Genomic DNA, 12774 nt, shown 5'->3' on the forward strand with positions numbered 1-12774 from the left:
TCCTTTATGCTAGGGCCTGGACACCTCCTCGGAGGCAGTTGTGCGCTCTACAAATGTATTTATTTATTTGATTATTGGATATTGTGAGCGATTCTCTCCCGAAGGAGCATCTGGGTGCTGCACTGCACAAGAAGAGAAAAAGAGAAAATCTAAAACAGCCAAGTCTTAAGCCCCTTCTTGAAGGAAGTGAAGTCTGGGCAAGACTGAAGGCTAAGAGGAAGTTTGTTCCAGTGATAGGAGGCAGTGTAGGAGAAAGAGCTGCCCCGCATCTTGAGGTGTGGATGCGAGGAATCACCAAAAGCACCTTGTCCAATGATCTCAGACATCCTAAAGGAGGGTCAGAATTTAGCCGAGATGACAGTTAAGCTGGCCGCAACTTAAAAGAGCTTTGTGTGTCAAACATGCTTACTAGTAGGCAACCAATGAAGCTTTCTAAGGATCAGAGAAGGTGGCGAGTGACAAGGAAGGTTGCAGATTACTTGTGCCGCAGTATTCTGGACTACCATCACTTTTGACAGGAGAGTATCATTTACTGAGATCAGCAGGGTGTAGTCCAGGCCACTGGTTATAAGATCCTGGACAGGAGTCATCCCGGCGGTGTCTGGAAGCCACTGCAGTACTTTTTAAAAAAGCTTCAAGGTAGCAAAACATATGCTGCAGGTGGAGCTGACATGATCTTTCATGGAGAGAGATTGATCCAGCCCCATGCCCATTTTGTACCTATGAAGTGTGTGCATAGGGTATGTTTCCTCAGATTTTTTACTACTTGCTTAGGTGTAGGAGCCGAGCCAAGTTGTACGGGCCACCAATTGGTTGACCATATCTCATGCTTTTGTCGAAAAGCATGATATCTGTCTTGTCGCTGTTTAATTGGAGGCAGTTGTCACTCATCCAGACAGCGACTTCCATCATGCAGTTTATTAATTTTCTCTTCACCTTGTCAGGATCAGGACCAAAGGAGAACACTAGTTGTGTGTCATCGGCATATGACATGATCTCCACACCGCAGGCTCTAACTATTTGGGCTAATGGCGCCACATCTATGTTAAACAAAGTAGGGCTGAGGCACAATCTCTGGGGGACTCCCTTAGCCCATATACATCAGTCAAGACTTGAAAGAATCCAAGCAGACTTGTTATGTTTGGTGGCCAAGTAAGTCCATGAGCCAATGTAGTGCACTGCCATATAGCCCTGCCTCTTGAAACCAGCGAGTAAGAACAGAGTGAGAGACCATGTCAAATTCTGCTGATAAATCCAACAATACTAACATGACCAGAGTTCCAACATCAAGGGAGAGCCTGATATTATCTGACAAAGGCAATAGATCTGTCACAGTACTGTGAAGCTCTCTAATACCCAATTGTGAGATATCCAAGATGCGGTTAGCTTTAAGAAAGACTGAAAGTTGTTTATTGATAAACCGTTCTAAGATTTTCACAAGTAAAGGTAATAGCGAAATTGGTTTATAGTGGTAAAGAACCGTTGTATCAGCAGTTGATTTTTTCAGCTGTGGGGACACTGATGCACCCTTCCAGTCCCTGGGTACTTTAGCAGTAGTCAGCGAGAGGTTGAATTAATCTGTGACCATGGGAGCCAGGTATACTGCTAGACTAGCCGTTGGCTTAGGCAGGCAGATGTCCTGTAGAAAACCGGACTTGGTGTGGCAAAGTAGATCCAACACCTGGTCCTACGAGCACAGTTCGAAGTCACACAGGCTACCCATAACTGAGGGATGTAAAAGAGTAAGATCAAACTCATTATCAGATGAGTCAGGTGACTCATTGCACAGCTCTTGTGAGGCCACAGTAGTAGAAGTGCTTGCCCTGGGATTCATAAAGCTATTCAGTGCTTTATATAGCTCTTTCAATGAGTTTTCAGCATTAACAATTGTAAACGCCATGTATGCTTTCCTCACTGCCCTAATCATATTATGGTAGACTCTAAGCCTGGAGCAATATTCTGCTTTTTCCTTGGGGGATTTGGTAAGACATCATCTATGCTCAAGGCGTTTACAGACCGATTTCTCTTGAGGCATATCCTCAGAGAACCACAGAACTGGACTTCTAGAAAAGGCAGTTGACATTTTTTTACAAATGTGTGTTGTATTGAGGTGTAAAGGGATACTACATCAATGGCACAAAATAACCATTGTTCATTCTCTTGGTGGAATAAAGATCCGAGACATTGTCGATATGACAAACTAGGGAGTCTTTACGAATCAGTAGTCGTCATTTGCTAGTTTGCCGCCTTCAAATTCAGTGTCCATCATTATGTGTTCGTAGATACTGAGTACCGTCCAGCGTATCGCCAATGGAGCTGATAAGGACACAGGGTTTCATCTATGGTCAGCAACGGTTATCAAGTTAAAACGGACTGAACAATATACATTTTGTCACGAGCGGTGTAACCAGGTGTCATACGGTTAATTTGTTTACAGTTGAGTAATTGTGGGCATTGGATAAGATCATACTTTTTATTGCTAAAGTATCAACAGAAGTAAAGAAATTGATGAGAAGAATCTATTTATATAGAGAGTAAACATCATCCAATAAGGCGGGATCAGTTGACGTGCATTGTGACTATAGTTGACCTTTGAACGTAAGGTTCACGTACGCCCACTGAATGATCAAAATGTGTTTATGTGGAGGCAAAATACGCATCTCCCACTGTGCAAGTGTTCTGAGGACCTGGGGCCAAATATACGACCCACCAACTTGCAACTCGCAAATTGCATTGGATTTACAGTGCCTGGTTGCTAAAAAATGAGCGCTTTGTTGAAAGCCTCCGGGATGCAGTTTTCACGTATTTTGAGATCAATGTTGCCTCAGTAGACTCCGCTGCCACCTCAAGGGAGGCCTTTGATGTGGTAGCTTGTGTCCACATTAAATCTTATATTATCAGCACAAAAAAGGATTGCACTCGAAACAGAAATTGCAGAAAAGACTGTCTATTAATGGCAGTAAAGATGGTGCACTGAGACGGTTAACTGCAGCGGTTGAGGATTTGAGACAACTTAGATTGAAAACAGCCAAACACAACTGGCTGACGATCCAACACCGCATCTATGAATAAGGTGACACAGCGGGACATCTTTTATTCTGGCTTGCAACCCAGGAACTTGAATTCAGAGTGATTCCACATATACGTCATAGTGATGGTGAGCTCAAGTTTCAAGTTTATTGATATTCATCTGTTAATTAAAACCATTGCAACATTATAAATATATTTAAAGCAAATTCGATAGCAATAGCGCCATCCAATGATTGATGTGATAGAATGGACAGATTTAAGTTAAGATTGCACAAGAATGTCGACATATGTAAAGTGCCTTTCAGATCATAAAGTGTGAAGTAACAAACCATTGCAGATTTAAACTTAAAAAACATTTTTGAAAGATAAGTTCAATGACAGTGCCGCCATGGGTCTATCACAAGGTTACTGTCTTCTGTTATAATGAAATTAATGTGGTCAACATGTATGTAAAAAGTATATCAAATCCTAAAGTGCATGCTGAGTGATCCACTGTACTTGTCTACCATAAAAATACCATCCAATGTGATGGTGAGCTGGTCTCCAAGAATGCTTTAATCTCTGAGGCTTTGGCAAAATACTTGTCATCACTTTAAGCAGACAGCATCAAGAAAGAACTGTCCCCAAAGCCAAGGATCTCCCAGTGCTCTCTCTGAACGATGTTCAGAAGGGAGAATTACAGGCTCCTGTGTATCTTGATGAAATACAGAAAGCCATTGTCTGTTTGAACTCTGGTAAGATGCTGGGCCCAAATGCGTTCCCTGCCAAGTTCTTCAAACGGTACTCCTCTTTGTTGGACCCACAACTCCTTACTCTCTTCGAGAAGACAACAGAGAAAGAACAATTGACACACAATATGAGGGGGCCACCATTGTTGTCGTTCATAACCTGTTAAATAACTCTACCAACTTTGCTTCATATCAGACGATTACCCTGATCACCACAGAGGCACAAATCTTAGCCATACAGCTACTGCAAGTAATCCATGCCCTTGTAAGAGTTGAACAGAATGGCTTCATGTCAAAATGCGGGACTAGGCTGCATTCGTCGACTGCAGCTAATCTTTTGGAACCTTCGGCCGCATTCGATACGGTTGACCACCTCTCTCTGGTAAACTGCTTAGAAAGGATAGGCATTAAAAGTTAGTCATTTGGGGAATGGCTAGGGTGGTTGACCTCAAGCTGGGGAATCAGGTATGAGTCTCGGCAGGGTCACTCAGCATCCTGACATTCTGGGCAAATCATTTCATCTCCCCGTGCCTAACAAAAATAATGTGTCCCTCTGTAAGGAACTGGTGCTCATGTAAAGCGCTCTGATACCTTTGGGTCTAGTTTGCGCTATATAAAACTCCCCCCCCCCCCCCCCCCCCCCCAAAATAAAGGTTCTGCACGCAAATTAATAAATCCTTTTCTGTCCAGCAGAAAGCAATCATGGCCTTGGACGTTTTTACCTCCAATCCATTTATGTTTCCATGTTGGGTCCCTCAGGGATCTTCACTAATTCTGACCTAATTTAATGCCTATCACCCCTTTAATTGAATTAGTTTGATCCTGTGGGTTCTCAGTGTTTTTTGGACTTTTGTCTACTGAACCCTATAAAATGGCCAAATATTTCAGAATGTGTATGACGAGGATTGCAAACTGGATGCAGAATTATTATTTTTTTAATTAAACTCAGAAAAGACAGAGGGAGTGCTACTCAACAAGGATCCCTCATTTTGGAACTGCTCTTGGTGGCATCCCAGCTTTTGGTCCCTTCCACTTCCGGTTCAGAAAGCTAGAAATGTGGGGATCATTTTTGACTCAAATCTCACCTTCATTGACTACTCTAAGCAGGTGACATCATCCTGTTTACTCTTGTTAAAAATGTTAAAGAAAATCCTGCCTTTCCTTCCCATGGAGCTCAGGAAAACAGTTATCCTAGCTCTTGTCATATCTAAAATAGATTATTGTAATGTTCTCTATGTGGGCTCCCAGTCACGCCTTCTCAACAAACTGCAAACCCTTCAAAATGCGGCAGAAAAGAGTGTTGAAGAACCTTCCCAAGTTCTGCTCAGCCTTAAAAGCCATTAAAGATCTTCATTGGCTGACCAAAGGGCAAGGATGAAATTTAAAGCTCTATGATGGGCCTGTGAGGCACTGCATCAAGTTGGTCTTCACTTTCTCCAGGATGTCTTTAAATGGTGTGTCCCTTCGCATACTCTGATGTCTAGCAATGCCACGCAGGTATGTGTACCCAGAATAAAAAGATGCCATGCTTTTAGGTTCAAATGACAATAGCACCAAGATGCCTCTTTGGTAATCGGGTGCTCTATAAAATATATTAACATAACATTACATTTTGGCCAGAGCCAAGGGGATGTAGGAGAAAACAGCCCTAGCATTAATAGGCTCAGTAATAGCCATTCATGTACCATATCCTACACAGGATTAACATCAGACCCTCCTCCTTCAACTAATCCGAGGCCTCCACTGCCACCCTAGACGCAGGCCTGAGTCCGTGGCACACTGTCCTCTCCATTCTCAATTGAAAGAGGCACCAGACAGGCATGTCCTCTCACCCCTCTCCTCTGTGCGCTTGGGTTCGGACGCCTGGCAGAGTGGATCTGTCAAGTCGCCTAACTGGTGGTATCCAATGGGACCTTGCCTACGAGGACTAAGAAGTGCTTACTTCAATGGCCTTTTAGTCTATGTGCAGAGGTCTGAGCTATCTATTCCTGGCTGCTGGACATACTACCCATTTACAAAGAGATCTCTGGCCTACAAATGAATTGTATCTAGTCCCACTACTTCCCCATAGCTGGCCCTCGCCCTCCCATCCCTACGAATTGGTCCCTTACACTGACATATGGGCCCTTTCAATATTTTGGAATCTTCTTTGCCACAGAACAGACACAATCCTGGAATCTCAACATTGTTCCTTTATTGATAAACATGTGTAGGGAAATGGCAGGCCTGGTATAAACTCCCTCTATCGATTATGGATCGAGGGGCCCTAGTTAAGAGGGTGGCCTTGTTGTGATTATTGCATATCCTCCAAAACATCTGTTACACTATACCCTGCCCCCCCACCACTCTTTACCAAAATGAATGCACTACTCATAATATTTATTTGATCTGGCGCACAGCCCCAAGCCTCTCCCACCAAATGCTTACTTTGATGGTGGGTTGGAAATCCCATATATTTTCCTGAATTACTGGGCGTCACAACTGTTAGAAATCAATTATTGGTTATTTGGAGACCAGGATGATCCAACCTCCCGAATAGAGGAAGGCTACCTGCAGACTTGGTGTTTAGAAGAAATACTATATGACTTATTGGTTCCCAATGGGATACTGGAGCCAACACAGGCTCCCCTGATTTGCTGGCCCAATGCCCTTAAATGCATTAGATAGCATAAGGCCATCACCAATGAAACTGCTTTATGGTGGGGCTTCTGGCTTCCCGCATATGTCAAAAATTGAGGGTTTTAAAGCATGATACTTGAGTGGCATCTCAAAAATAGGTGTCATCTGGTTCGGCAATCATATCAAGCTATTTGACTTTCCAAAGAATTTAGGCTACATAAAACTCATTTAGTCTCCTACTTAGAACTCTTTCATGCCTTGACAAAATATAATTGCCTCCTAAAACAAGTCCCTGAGTTTAACTCACTTGAGCACTGGTGACAATGGAACCCTTGGAGGGTAAGGGGATCTCTGTATTTATTGGTCACTTGTGGTAAACACACCAGATCCCTCTACACACTTTTTGGATTACTGGCAACAAGACGTTGGTCCATTGATAGATGAGAAGTGGCATGAGGGCAAAATGGCAGTCAGGTGCTTGACCATATCAGCTAAGCTTAGACTGATTCAATTAAAAAATTGTCATCATGTGTACTACGACCCAAATAAGCTATGTCACATGGGGAGCAAAAAGATAACTGTCGTCCGAGATGTCAGGCTGTGTGCACTGGTTTTTGTTTATATGATATGGGATTGCCCCTCATTATTAATGATTAGGCCACAATATACAACCCTCTTGGTGTTCGTGTGGGCTATAAACTAACACCAAACCCTAAACATAGCATTTTGGGAATCGAAGAAAAAAATTACTCCATGAGCACCCACTGCCTAGTGGCCACTGTACTTATTGTGGCAAAACGTGATATTGCACAACAATGGATCGTATCTGTCCCCCCAAGGATTGAAGAATGGACCTGGGGCATGGCTATATGTTTAGCAGCTGAGAAATCAGTCTATACAGGTTGTGGCTACTCACGAATATACCACAAGACATGGGATGCATGGTGGGATCATCTTGACTAAAGGTACCTGGTTTGAGAGAGCATTGGGCTAGATTGTAGAAGCTCTATGCTTGCTTCAATGTATTGATCCAAGTTGAGAGAGATAGTTATGTATTATCAAAGATAATGTTACAAAAGCAAATAAAAAGAATTCTAAAAAAAAGAAAGAAGGAAAATTAAAATGGCAATTCCAAAGACCTTCTCAACCATGGTTTGCCCATGACCCCAATTCGAAGAGGTGCATTATTCTCAAGATTGAAAAAGAAAGGAGGACTTTTAAGTTCCCCATCCTCCTAACTAAACTCAAGACTCTGAACAAAGACTACAAATAAAGCCCTCCATGCGAAGTCTAATTGCCTGCATTCTGAGCTTTCACAATCTCCAAACCGTTCCAGGACTCTGTTTCAATGTGTCTGTCCATGCCTATATTTTCCCCATGTCAAAATCCTCAAAGGAGTCAGTGCCAAATAATCCTGACACCTTCCTGGATTACTTTAATACCGTCGCTGCTTATGGTTTTCCCCTCCTGTGCTGCATTCCCTGATTTACCATGGTCCATGACGAGCTCAGCTCGTCATGAGCACAGCTCAACCGTGCCTCATGACGAGCTGAGCTCGTCATGAGCATCGAAGGGGTTAATTACAAGATCCTCCTGATCCAAACACCCCTCCTCCTATCAGAACCACCTATAAATGCATCCCTTAGACAAGGAGTTTTGCCTGATTCACTAAAATGGGGTCAAATCACCCCTGCACCTTGATCCTGACCTACCATCTAACTACCACCTGATTTCTAACGTTCCTTGGTTAGGCAAAGCGCTGGAATGATGTGCTTCTTTTCAACTTTGTGATCACATCCATTAATTTAACCTGCTCACAGTAAGTCAGTCTCTGTTAAGAGCTAGCTTTTGCATCAGAATGTGTTCACTCTAAATCCTAGACAAAGTTCACCACATTCTTGATAGTGGTGACATATGCTTCCTAGTGCTACTGGCCACACTACCACCATTGACACTATTAATCATACACATCTGCTCTACCCCCTCGATCGGTGTTTTGGAGTCAAATATCCTGCCCTAAATGGGTTTGAATCCTTCCTATAAAGTAGTGAAAATTTAGATCAATATATCCAAACCTAATCTCATTTTATTTGGTGTCCCTCAAGGATCTATAGTGACTCCCACTCTATGTATCCTTTATGTTGAATCCCTTTTCAAAAGTTCCCAAGAAAAAAAGGTACACATCTACCAATATGCTGATAAAACCCAAGTCTACCTTAAAGCCTCCTCTGTCCATGACATTTGTGCTCTTCATTCTGTCCTGCTCCACATGCAGACCTGGACGACTCATAACTGTCTCATGTAAACCCTCAAAAACAGGGTTTTCCTTTTCTTTTAAAGGTTCAAGAAGTTCTTCAACCTTAGCCTCCTTGACTTTTACCCATCACTCTTTCCTGCTGTCTCTTCCCTTGGTATTACACTGGACTTAACCCTGTCCAGAATCCTCCATGTCAACAAATTCTTCAGATTACCCATATTTATCTGCATACCCTAAAAAAGATAAAACTCCTTTTATCCTCTCTACTTTGAAAAGTAGAAGCCCATGCTCTCTTTCTCTCTAGGCTAGAGTTTGGAAATGCGGCACTAGTAGGTGTCTGTCAAAGTGCCCTAATGCCATTAAAATGACAATTACGAAATCTAGATTTGGAATCTAAGATCTGCCCTTAAAGTGGCAAAAGTTCCATTTCTCACAATATGTATAGAGGTGTCTTTCAGTCAGTCCCTTAAACTATCGGCCTATCTGGATCAGTCTCTATAAGTCAATGGTTTGAGGCATTGTCAGCGAAAGCCAGAAGAGTATCCATTTCCTGCCTTCATGTTTTGACTGTTTGGTTGTACCCTTCTTCCTCCTATGGACACTCACCCATCAATTTTTTTCTCAAATTCAATTCTTTTCCTCATACATACACTGTGTTATAGTTTTTTTGTAACTGCAGCAGACATTTGTGATTTGTTTTCATCATTCCGTGCATGTCTGAGCCTATCATGGTCTACTTGTTTTATGTTTATATGACCACCAATCCCAGATGACCACAACATTCACCAAGACCACCTCCAATACTACACCACCATCATTTATCCACTACCAACATTACCTCTACCGCCAAAACCTACACCACCAGTACCGCAACACTACTACCTTGCATTGGCAAAGGCAGTAGGTCTGGTTTTAATGTGCTCTTGCATGGAAACATAATTTCTGCATTCCTTTGTTTACATACATTATCATTAAACCCAGACCTTTTGACTTTGCCTGTGTTTCTTCACTTTTTTCCCTCTCTTAGATGTCCCGTCATCACTCTTTGTGCCCCGATGGGGCTCCCACTAATCATATTCGCTGCTGTGATTGTAGAAAATGTAGAACTCTGAAGGGTACCGTCTACCTTCTCACTCAACTTTTGATTTACATGTCTTTGTCATCAGAGTGATGTGCTTCCAAAATTGTAGAATTTAAAGAATTTGGCTTACACTTGGAGTATTTTCCAAAGATTTGTGATCAGAATTTTATGACTTTTCTCCAAAAAGGAAACTTTTTTATTTAAATATTTTTCATTGCCATTTAGTTATATCTCAACAATAGATCAAAATCCTGTGTCGGCAAATATATCAGCGCATAAGACAAAGGTGCACATAATAAAATTACAAGATAACAACAAGCAGAATGGAGATGCAACTTGTGCACTATACGCTTCTTGTGTCAACAGCATTACAGATGTAGTGAATACGGTCATTACAGTCCCCAAGGTGATGCCAAATATAGAAAAACAAACAAAAACAATTTCGACCATAGCAACAGAAACGTTAAACAGCGAACCAGAACTTCAGGGGCAATAACGGAAGCACAATATCACACGTAAGATTCAAACAAGAACAATGACAGGAGTATCTATATGAGAGGGCATAGAGAAGTAGGGTACACCTCTTGGCCAGACATTGAGAACCCCCAGTGCGGGTAATGGAGCCATGTCGGAATATCCAATACCAAATACCTGTCTCCTCTCACACCAAGAACACCTTGTCTAGTTCTCTAGCAGTGAGGTACCCATATACCCTGTGTTGGCTTATTGGGGTCGTCATATCTCTAATATTTCATGACAGGACATTGTATGCGGTAGCCATGTGTATTGTGTTACTGCCTGAGTCCAAGGTTTTTTAGTGTGCCCCCCTCCCCATTGTACCAACCTCTACTCCCACACTCCCCCTGGTGCCGCTCTCCCAGTCCTAAGAAAAAACAAAAATTGTAACATAACAACAACTCCCTCACCCTTGGCCTAGACAACAACAGGCATCATACCACAATTTCCCCAACAGTGCAATTAGCAGCTAACAAGTGTCCTAGCATCAAATAGTCCTTGTGGAAGTCTCTGTAGGGTCAGGCCAAGAGTGATATGTCAGGAGAACCTATAACAAACGGACCCTAATACGGAGTTCATACAGCAAAGCTTTCCCATCATAGTAAACATGGATATCAAGGGATAACAAGACTCCTCCCTCCCCTCCCACCCCCATCGTGTATGAGCTCAGTCTATCACACTCACCAGCAATGGAAAGTTACAGAACTGGGGTGATCTTATCAGCACAATCGTGGACTCATCATCTGAGGTCACTGAGATGGGGGCTCCCAGCACTGATTCCTGATACGTATTAGGGGCCAGGACCTGAAATCTGTTGACGCCATGGTAGGAGATCTCCGCCACCACCTGTGCCCGTCTCTAGCAGTCTGTTTCCCAGAGGGGCGAGATCGTGGCCAGCGTAGGCAGTAGCAGCACCTGGGCCTCCATTCGGACCAGCCCAGCGAATCAGCTCCAGTTGTTCCGGGCAAGTCCTGTACCCCCGGGGAGTGCGACCATGCCCAGGCCTCCTCCAGGGAGGGGAAGAAATGCCTCGTGTCAGCATTCACAACCCTAAGCATGGCCGCAAAAAGTAATGCATATGTCAATACCAGAGTACGTAGCTGTACCTTGACCGCTCGAAAGGTGTTGCAATATCTCTCGATCTCCACTGTGTAGTCTGGTCTCGCTGTGATGTTTCTATTATAAGTTTAGGATAATTTTGCTCTGGATAGTTGCAATAGGAAATCCCTGTCTCTATAGCTGAGCAGGGGTGCTATCAGTGGACATGGAGGAGCCCCTAGTGGAGGGGGGCTTGGACTCCTATGTGCCCTTTTGATGGAGAAAAACTTTGGAATCCGGTTGGTCAGAACTGTCATTGTTTTATCAGACCTCCAGGAAGAGTTCTACTTTGGGCCCTCTGACCCCTCGATGAAGTCCAGGAGACAGATATTTTTGGGCCGAGGGGGCCACTCGGTGTCCTCCGCTCACACCTTGAGATCGTGCAATTCGGTTATTAAGGATTTCAGTTGGTCTTCCATGTTTATCAGGGAGCGTCGCATTGAAGTCAAGGAGGATTCATCTTCATCCACGCTCTCCATATCAGCCTGCAACAACCCAGTCTCTACTTGGATCACCCCGAGTTGGGCATCCATAGTTGTCTTAGAGTCTTTGCTAGCTTGTAGCACCTTGTCAAACATTCCTGCATGTTTTTTTAGCTTGCATTCCAGCTGGCGGATCGAGTCCACTGGTGTGGGGGAGACTGCCATATTAGCCATGATAGATTTCTGGAGCGCAAGCTTGGAGGCTTTCGCCGGTCCATGCGCCAGCAGCTGCCGTCCTCGACGTCTGGATATTTGAAACAAAGAACGACTATGTCTTGATTATCAACAGTGCTCTGGAGAGGCAGAGGGCTTCCAGAGAGCCATTAGGAAGGGAGCAGCACGGCAAGTGAGTTACCGGGTACAGAGTAAGAGTTCAGTGGCATCCATGGCTCACACCACTGACCTCGCTGGGTGTGTATCCGGATGAAGCAAGAGGGGGGGAGGGCATCCTTCAGAGGTCAGCACTTTAGTGTTGTGGGCATAGGGGAACCCTGGAACCTCAGAGCCGCAGACCATGCCGATACAGTGCCAAGAAAGCGGTCAGGAAAGTTAGAATTGTTTTCATGGGCCGTGCTCTAAGTGCCTTTCTGCCATCGCTAACAAGGAAGAAACCAGGAATTCCCCACAGGGATGTCTCTGGTTACCTGTCACGCTTCTATCGCCAGGTGAGGTGATCAGTGGGCTCAGGGAGGGGCCAAAGAAGAAAGTGGTGACCCTTGAGTCTGGTCTCACAGACCCTTTATCAGCACACAAGTATCAATAAAGGAGTACCTTCAGCCCACAGCTTGTGGCTTCCATCCTGCTATAAGTGCCGAAGAGAGGTCCACCGCGAACCCACTTGTTAGGGGGGGAGGGGGTCCTCTATAGAGCAGCTGCATCAGACGCCACAGGTGCTGTAGCAGTCAGGGCCCCACAGCGCTGTTCGCAGCCTTCCAAGCTCTGCCAGATCGTCATGCCACGCAG

General features: G+C 44.0%; 1 protein-coding gene across 4 annotated transcripts in view; it reads left to right on the top strand.

The window, feature by feature from the left end:
- The window catches only part of FAM184A (family with sequence similarity 184 member A), a 499679-nt gene that overhangs the window by 392931 nt on the left and 93974 nt on the right, over positions 1-12774 (top strand). The window lies entirely within an intron of this gene.

Source organism: Lissotriton vulgaris, chromosome 6 (assembly GCF_964263255.1).
Source record: "Lissotriton vulgaris chromosome 6, aLisVul1.2, whole genome shotgun sequence".
NCBI lineage: Eukaryota > Metazoa > Chordata > Amphibia > Caudata > Salamandridae > Lissotriton > Lissotriton vulgaris.